Genomic DNA, 9,748 nt, shown 5'->3' with positions numbered 1-9,748 from the left:
AGCGGTAGGCAAGCCCCGTAGGACTCCACTATTAAGACCATAACTCTCGACGGAGATGCCCCGTTAACTGCACGAAGGCAGGCGCACTGCAAGGCTGAAAAATCCCTATTCTACTTACCCACAGGCAATTAATAATACCAACCATTTATAGCTAGCTTGAGGACCTCCCTTCTTGAGCAAGAAAAGAGAAACCTTGTGCTCTGATACCAATGTAACATTTAATGGCCTAAAAACTTGTGTGTAGCGGAAATTAGCATGAACATAGTGGGCATTTCATTAGAATAGATTCCTAATGATAATTACAAGAGTGCTTGGGTGGAGAGAGCAACAAAAAGCATAACACCTAGTTAGATAGCATGAACAATACTTTCAAAAGAGAGAGAAATTAAGCTATTGACAACAGTTGAGGACCGGATTTGCATGGAGCCGGTCCCCCCTCCAAAAGGCTTTGTATTATGGTTTCTCCCATCAAGAGAGACATTGTACAATACAATTCTTTGTGTTCCTTCAAGACTAGCTAGTGCAATGAAGATGAAAGCTTCATGCACTAATCAAAACACTTAGCAAACACAACATCAATTATCCCCGGTCTCAGACCCAAGACTTCACACACCTTCGAAGATGGTGAGAGCTAGCAGGGTATGAGAGTAAATTGAGAGGAAGAAGGAGTATCTTACGAGAAAGATGTACATCTCCTCACATAATCACTCATATTAGCATAGCTTAGCTTAGTAATTAGCATGGTAGAGGAGATGAGCATGCATTGAAGCTTGGCTCTTGGTTGGATTTGCATCCACATGCCAAGAGTGTGTCGATGTAGGCTTCTATCTCACAAGCTTGGAGTAGGTGATGAGCTCTCCATTAATGCTTGGGAAGAGATAGTCTTCTTTTCTTCACACATGAGATTGTGTGTGTGTGTGTGTGTGATAATGCCTTGCAAAAATCAGCCCCCTCTCTCTCTTGGGCGAGCCCTCTTGCTATTTGCTCTTGCTCTACCCTCATTGGACCTCCCCAAGTCAAGCCAATGACAATTAAGCAGCATAAGTGATAGCCTTTTGACATGTGTCCCCCTTTCCCCTTTTGTGAGAGCTTTAGGTAATTTAATAATTCAACTAAACTCTCATTGGACCCCTTTGCCTCCTGGCCAATAGGAATCGGGCAAGCCATTGGGCTGCTGAATGTTCATTGGACCCCTTGGGAGACTGTCCAATAGTCTTCTAGAGGACTTAATTCTCATTGGTTCTTTTATTAAGTGTTTTTTAATTAATTAAACTAGATTTACTCTAGCCTAATTCTCATTGGTCCACCTCCAAGGCCATCCAATAGGAATTGGGTACACCTTGTGGGCATCTGGGCTAGGGAGCTGACATGTGTCCCTCATTCCCTTTGTGTAAAGGGAGCTTGTGTGTGTGTGTGTGTGTGGCTTTCTCTCTCATCCCCTACAAGAAAGGCTCGCCCCCTCCTAAGTAGGGATTGCAAAAGACTTTTTTGTACACACACAAAGCATCCAATTCCCCTAGGGTTGACCTTTGGACACAACCTTTGAATTTTGGAACCTTAGCATTTTGGAAGTCTTAATGGGATGAACCTTAGGGTCTTTTTAGCCCATTGTTGCACATGGCTCTTTTGCAGATGGCCCCCCTTTTGGATCCCTATTTTCCCTCCTTTGGATCCCTACAGTGGCCGGTCTGCTAGCTTAACCAATATTCTAGCTTTTTCTCCCCTGGCACTTCCCCACATTAAATGATCAGTTTAATATGAGAAAATCATTTAGGAGAATTAGATATTGATTATTATGACATTACCTCTCTCTTGAAATCATAGTCGTCCTCAACTATGGTGTAGAGAAGATAAAGCATATTCATGAGTCCTTTTCTTAGCGGGTAGAGGATCCCTATGTTACCCTACGACATCATTCCACAATGGATAACTAGTCCATTTGGCGCTTGAGAGCCTGAGGCTGCCACAAGCATGTCTGCACATTAGTCCTATCAGTCTTCCATAGTAGAGTGACAAGCTCTACTTGGTGTTTGGGAGACGTTGTCTCCACAAACTTGATCTAAGCATGCATACTACTTCATTTTTGTGCACAATAAAGAAAAGAGAGAGTCTTATAAGACAAAAAAACTTTGTTCATTTTTAACATTTTGTACATTTGCTTACTCTTGGGAAGCATTGTAAGCATTGACAAGGATTAGGTTATCCTTTAATTGTATGCCTTGCATCCATCTAGCATCTTCAAAAGGATAATTCTTAAACTTAATAAGATATCGTCGAATAGTCTTACCGCTTCTTAATACCTTGTCTTCATGTCGGAGAATGGACTCGGGCTGTAGCACCTCCTCTTGGTCCTCGATCTCCGGTGGGTCTTCAATGGTTGGTTCTTGAGGTGGCTCTCCTTTGTAAGGCTTTAATAGACTCACATGAAAAGCATTGTGTATGAGCCAATGATTGGGCAACTTGAGTTGATAGGCCATCTCATTGATTGGCCTAAGAATCTGGAAGGGACCATAGTACCTTTTTGCTAGTTTAGCATAGTACTTTTGGTGGCCCGTAGGATTCTTGCCCGTCGTGTGCCTTAATCGAGCCTTGGGAAACTTTAATAAGACCCAATCATTTTCTTTAAAGGCTTGGGATCTTTTGTGCTTGTCAGCGCAACCTTTTGCCTTGCTGTGAGATAGAGATAGCATCCTTAATCTTTTGAAAAGATTCTTGTAGGTCTCGGCTATACTCATCTGCAGCGAAGATCTTCCCATGTACCTTAAGTAGCAAGGGACTTTTTGATCTTCCCTCTATTACCTTGAAAGGTGCTTTTCTCGTGGAAGTATGTACAGTGTTATTGTAAGCATACTCCACTAAGGGTAAGTACTTCTCCCATTGGGATCTTTGATCTACTTCCGTTACATAGGCTTTTAGTAGATCGAGAATTGTTAGGTTAGCTATTTCACTTTGACCATCCGTGTGTGGATGATAGGCCGAAGAGAAGTTTAGCCTTGTCCCTAAATTCTCAAAGAGACCCTTCCAGAAATTACTTGAAAATTTGTGAAATGAAGAGGGTTGCCATTTGATGGGCTTTGATAGTCTTTTTGACAGGTATAAAATGAGCTTGTTTACTGAACCTTTCTACTATCGTCCATATTCCCGTATTCCCATGGATAGACTTAGGCAATCCAAAGATAAAATCCATGGATATGCTCTCCCATGGTGAATTAGGGATTGGCAAGGGTTGAAGCAATCCAAGTTGCTTCCCTCTATCAAATTTTGTCTTTTGGCATACCACACATTTAGAAACATACTCTTGTATGTTCACTTTCATGGTAGGCCAATAGAAAAATGTTTCAATTCCCTTTAAGGTAGACTGAATCCCTCTATGCCCTGCATAAGGTGGAGCATGTGATTCATACATTACTTTCTCACGTAGTGAGTTAGTAACACATAGTCTATTGCCATAGAGAAGATAACCATCTTGTAAATTAAATGGTTCTTCTTTCTTCCCTAATGCAAGGGCTGAAATCACATCTCTAAAATCGAGATCAATAGCATACTCATCTATCATTGAAGATAGATCATTGTGAGTTGCTATGGAAACCGCATTCACTCTCGGCCGTCTTGAGAGTGCATCAGCTACTTGATTATGCTTGCCAACAATGTGAGCAATATGAAAATGAAATTGCGAAAGGAAATTTTCCCACCTCATTTGTTTGTCGGAGAGCTTGGTCTACGTCATGAAGTACTTAAGACTTTGGTGATCCGTTCGCAGAATGAAAGGAGTCCCCAATAAATAGTGCTTCCATGAGTCTCAGGCATGTAGAACTGCAAGGAGTTCCTTTTCATATACGCCTAGAGCTTGCTCAACAGGGTCGAGCCTTCGACTCTCATAGCCTATGGCGTGCCCTTCTTGGAGCAAAACAGCTCCAAGGCAATCACCACAAGCATCACATTGGACCTCAAATGGTTTTGAGAGATCCGGTAGTGTAAGCACAGGTTGAGAGATAAGCTTTTCTTTAAGCTTTTCGAAAGCATTGTTCTCCTTAGCAGACCATGTATACCTAACGCTTTTCTTTGTTAGGTCATGTAATGGTCCCGCAATTTGTGAGAACTTTTCTATGAAGCGTCTATAGTATGCACACATACCTATAAAGCTTCTTAGTTCATGAAGATTCCTTGGTTTAGGCCATCCTTTTATTACCTCTAACTTGGATGGATCCATTTGGATGCCATCTTGAGAGAATGTGACCTAAATACTGAATCTCTTGCAAGAAAAAATCACTTTTCTTTCGATTAACATAAAATTTATTCTCTCTCAAAACTTGAAATATTACCTGGAGGTGTTGCTTGTGTTCGTCTAATTAATTAGAGTAGATGATAATATCATCAAAGAACACTCCAGTGAAGGTTCGATGAGGCCTGAACAGCTTCTCTATCAAGCGGTTGAATGTGGCTGGTGCATTGGTCAAGCCAAAAGGCATGACAATGTATTCGTAAAGACCAAATGTGTTGCGAAATACGGTCTTTACAATGTCTTGATCAACTATCCTTATTTGATGATAGCCACTTTTAGGTCAATCTTATTGAAGTAGGTCGATCCTTGTAGCTTATCAAATAGGTCTTCTACTCGTGGAACGGGAAACCTATTCTTGATAGTGATCCTATTTAGTGCTCTATAGTCGACACACATACGATATGTGCCGTCCTTCTTTTGCACTAATAGCACCGGTGAGCAAAATGGAGATGAGCTAGGCCTAACCATGCCCTTCTCAACTAACTCATGCACTTGCCGCATAATCTCCTCTTGTTGAGCTTGAGAAACTCTATAAGGAGGTTTGTTAGGCGGTGAACTTCCTGGAAGAAGTTTAATTGCATGGTCATCATTACCTTGTTTAGGAGGTAGCTCACAAGGGATGTCGTCAATAAAAACATCTTGAAACCCCTTGAGAAAATTGGATAACTCTAATTCCTTTTGGTTGCTTTTATTTTCTTTTGCTAAAGCATTAGGTTCATTTTGAGAATCTTAAACAAAAATCATGTACACGAAAATAGAGCTCTTTATTGACTTGTTGAAAGCTGGTGTATGTACAATGGGGATAGTGTTACCCATTTCCTTAGCATCTATATACATGTCTTTTTCCCTGAACTTAAAGGAGATTCTCCTTTCAGGAAATTTAACATTGGCAGCCAGGCGGTCAAACCATGGTGCCCCTAGGATTACATCCTCGTGCTTGAGAGGAGAGATAAAGAAGTCCTCTTTGTCCACATAGCTTTGAACATGAAGCCTCAATTTCCCGATTAAGGGAGTGACTGAAGCTTCTTGCTCCTTGAAAGCACTGTCTGCGACGGGTAGGACATCTCCCATCTCGTAGGCTTGTATGCCTAGCTTGGTGGCCAACTCTATAGATATAAAATTGTGAGTAGAACCAGGGTCAAAGAGAATAAAAGCATCATGTTCTCTTACCTTTCCCCAAGCATGGCATAGAGGAGATCCTTTGTGATGAGTTTGGTGAGTCTCCTCCTCTTGGATTTCAACCAAGGAAGCTCTAGGAGGATCTTGGCGGTTGTTCTTTTGGGGACAAGCGCGGTACGCATGCCCTTGTTCGCCGCACTTGAAACACCGGTTATCCTTGCGATAACGCTCAAGCTCTTCAAGAGAGAGTTTGTTGTTACCTTTGTAAACTCCCTTCTCTTTAACTTTGTTGGAGTTGCCCTTAGGAGACTTTTGGACATTGTCCTTCCCCTTAGGCTCGTTGGAACCCTTGTTTTCCATGGGCTTATTATTTCTTTTAGCCCCCGTTTGGAAATTGATTCGAGAGGCCACCATAGTATGGTGTATTACCGCCGATATGGTACGTGGCCTTTGGGAGTTGACATACTTCGCTATTTCTTCGGTTAAGCCCGCACAAAATTGTTGCTTTTGCTCTCCAAAATCCAACTTTTTGAAGACAGTGGCTTTGAGTTGTAGGTCCCAAAACTTGTCTACATATTTGTGGATGGATTCATAGGGAGAGAGCTTTAAGCTTCGCCATTCGGTGAGTACTTTGTCTTTGGCATCGGTGGCCAAAAACTGCTTCATAATGGAAGCTCTTAAAGCTTTCCATGTTCGTGGAGCTTCACTGTTGGCTCGTAGGCTAGACCACTATTGTCTAGCGAACTTTTGAAAGTGCATAGCTACATGGCGTAGCTTAGAGGACTCTGTGAAGCCCTCATCTCCAAACGCCGCATCAAACTGTTGGATAAAGGCCAAGACTTTGTCCGTAGCACCAAAGGTACCATCATAGGTAAGGAAAGAGATGCTCTTCCCTCCCTCTTTGAATTTCTTCAGCTTGGGCGACCTCTTCCATGCGGCATAGGATTTCCTATGGCCTCTTCTTTTTGATGGTTCAAAGGTTGCACCATCACTTTCTTCAGAAGGTGAAGAATTTGAAGAAGGTGGAGAAGAGGGTGACCTCTTTCTCGCCTTTTTCTTGTCTTGATCTTCGTCGTCTTCACCATCACTTTCATAAGAGGAAGAGGATGAAGAAGATGGAGAAGAGGGTGCCCTCTTTCTCGCCTTTTTCTTCTCTTGCTTTTTATCATCCCTCTTTGAATTATGGTGTGGAGAAGAGTGTGATGGTCTTCTCCGCTTTGGTGGTGATGGAGAGCGTTTAGCCTGCCGTCTTCGTGGAGCCATCTCCGCCGAGGTGGCGGGAGACTCACTTCTTTCTCGTTCCTTCGGTGGAGGCTCTCGAGTTCTCCTTTAGGAAGGAGATGCATCATCAAGAAGTAAATTCTTGAGCCCTTCATACAGATTCTCTTCTTCTTCCCGAATCGGAGAGAGACCTCTTTTGGGAGTCTCACAAGGAGGCTTCCTAGGTGTTCTCTCGTCATGGTGATGAGCTTGGAGAATCCCGTGAGCACGAAGCTGCCATTGCACTTCACTTTGGAGAGATGGATTGCCCATGGCTTGTTGAAGCCTAGAAACAAGATAATTAACAAGCATTGGAGCATCATTAGTAGCTTGCTCATTAGCAAAATCATAGTTATCAACATTAATTTCACTCTCTTTACTATTGTCAGCCATTCTAACAACTTTTAGGTGTAAACTTTTTAGGTGTACTTTGGCACTTCAAGCCCTAGTTGCTACTCCTCTTTACCCCTTTAGAAAAAGCACTCAAGCTACTGTACCCATGGCTCGAATACCATTAATTTCAAGGAATAGAAGAGAGGGTCTTTCAACACCAAAACAGCACCGACTCCTATCAAGCTTCTAATAGCTCAATAGTGGTTAAGCGGTAGGCAAGCCCCGTAGGACTCCACTATTAAGACCATAACTCTCGACGGAGATGCCCCGTTAACTGCACGAAGGCAGGCGCACTGCAAGGCTGAAAAATCCCTATTCTACTTACCCACAGGCAATTAATAATACCAACCATTTATAGCTAACTTGAGGACCTCCCTTCTTGAGCAAGAAAAGAGAAACCTTGTGCTCTGATACCAATGTAACATTTAATGGCCTAAAAACTTGTGTGTAGCGGAAATTAGCATGAACATAGTGGGCATTTCATTAGAATAGATTCCTAATGATAATTACAAGAGTGCTTGGGTGGAGAGAGCAACAAAAAGCATAACACCTAGTTAGATAGCATGAACAATACTTTCAAAAGAGAGAGAAATTAAGCTATTGACAACAGTTGAGGACCGGATTTGCATGGAGCCGGTCCCCCCTCCAAAAGGATTTGTATTATGGTTTCTCCCATCAAGAGAGACATTGTACAATACAATTCTTTGTGTTCCTTCAAGACTAGCTAGTGCAATGAAGATGAAAGCTTCATGCACTAATCAAAACACTTAGCAAACACAACATCAATTATCCCCGGTCTCAGACCCAAGACTTCACACACCTTCGAAGATGGTGAGAGCTAGCAGGGTATGAGAGTAAATTGAGAGGAAGAAGGAGTATCTTACGAGAAAGATGTACATCTCCTCACATAATCACTCATATTAGCATAGCTTAGCTTAGTAATTAGCATGGTAGAGGAGATGAGCATGCATTGAAGCTTGGCTCTTGGTTGGATTTGCATCCACATGCCAAGAGTGTGTCGATGTAGGCTTCTATCTCACAAGCTTGGAGTAGGTGATGAGCTCTCCATTAATGCTTGGGAAGAGATAGTCTTCTTTTCTTCACACATGAGATTGTGTGTGTGTGTGTGTGTGTGTGTGATAATGCCTTGCAAAAATCAGCCCCCTCTCTCTCTTGGGCGAGCCCTCTTGCTATTTGCTCTTGCTCTACCCTCATTGGACCTCCCCAAGTCAAGCCAATGACAATTAAGCAGCATAAGTGATAGCCTTCTGACATGTGTCCCCCTTTCCCCTTTTGTGAGAGCTTTAGGTAATTTAATAATTCAACTAAACTCTCATTGGACCCCTTTGCCTCCTGGCCAATAGGAATCGGGCAAGCCATTGGGCTGCTGAATGTTCATTGGACCCCTTGGGAGACTGTCCAATAGTCTTCTAGAGGACTTACTTCTCATTGGTTCTTTTATTAAGTGTTTTTTAATTAATTAAACTAGATTTACTCTAGCCTAATTCTCATTGGTCCACCTCCAAGGCCATCCAATAGGAATTGGGTACACCTTGTGGGCATCTGGGCTAGGGAGCTGACATGTGTCCCTCATTCCCTTTGTGTAAAGGGAGCTTGTGTGTGTGTGTGTGTGTGTGGCTTTCTCTCTCATCCCCTACAAGAAAGGCTCGCCCCCTCCTAAGTAGGGATTGCAAAAGACTTTTTTGTACACACACAAAGCATCCAATTCCCCTAGGGTTGACCTTTGGACACAACCTTTGAATTTTGGAACCTTAGCATTTTGGAAGTCTTAATGGGCTGAACCTTAGGGTCTTTTTAGCCCATTGTTGCACATGGCTCTTTTGCAGATGGCCCCCCTTTTGGATCCCTATTTTCCCTCCTTTGGATCCCTACAGTGGCCGGTTTGCTAACTTAACCAATATTCTAGCTTTTTCTCCCCTGGCACTTCCCCACATTAAATGATCAGTTTAATATGAGAAAATCATTTAGGAGAATTAGATATTGATTATTATGACACAAGGCAAGGTTGCTTATGAGAGCTCCCTCATCGTGAGGTTCTCTCTCTAATCTCAGGAAAGTGGCATTTATGTAGCTTTACATCTAAGTCTGCTTATAAACCGCACAACCAAACTTGGGCATGCGGATGTGAAAGGCAATGGGCATTAGATTATTGGCCGCACTAAATGGGCTATGGACAAGAGTTCGGGCAGCCATAATCACCTATCAAGCTCGGACAGGGGCTTAGCCCTTGCCTACACATCTATACAAAATAGGCGAATCAATAGGGTACAAGTTCATAATGAACACAAATCTACTTTTTGGCTTTCTAAAAGAAACCTTTAGTGTTGTGTTGGGTTAGGGAGACTTTCATTTTCAGTGCATGATGGAGACTTACCTTTCATTTCATATCCTCACATGTCTTTACTTTTCTTACATTCTATTGTTTTAGAATGCTAAAGTGAAGCATAATTTTAGTAAATTTTACACACACACACTCACACATATATGTTTTTTTTTTGCATTCTATTGTTTTAGAATGTTAAAGTGAAGCTTCACCTTGCATAATTCAAATAAATTCTATACACACACACATATTAATTCTTCATACATTAATTAATTTCCCATGAAGATTCCTTCAAGCCCTTAACTTTTAGAACAGGGAGCTCAATTGGAGCCGATGCACACACCCCTCTC

Source organism: Adiantum capillus-veneris, chromosome 15 (assembly GCF_014529385.1).
Source record: "Adiantum capillus-veneris isolate H3 chromosome 15, ASM1452938v2, whole genome shotgun sequence".
NCBI lineage: Eukaryota > Viridiplantae > Streptophyta > Polypodiopsida > Polypodiales > Pteridaceae > Adiantum > Adiantum capillus-veneris.
Note: the sequence above shows the minus strand (reverse complement) of the source record.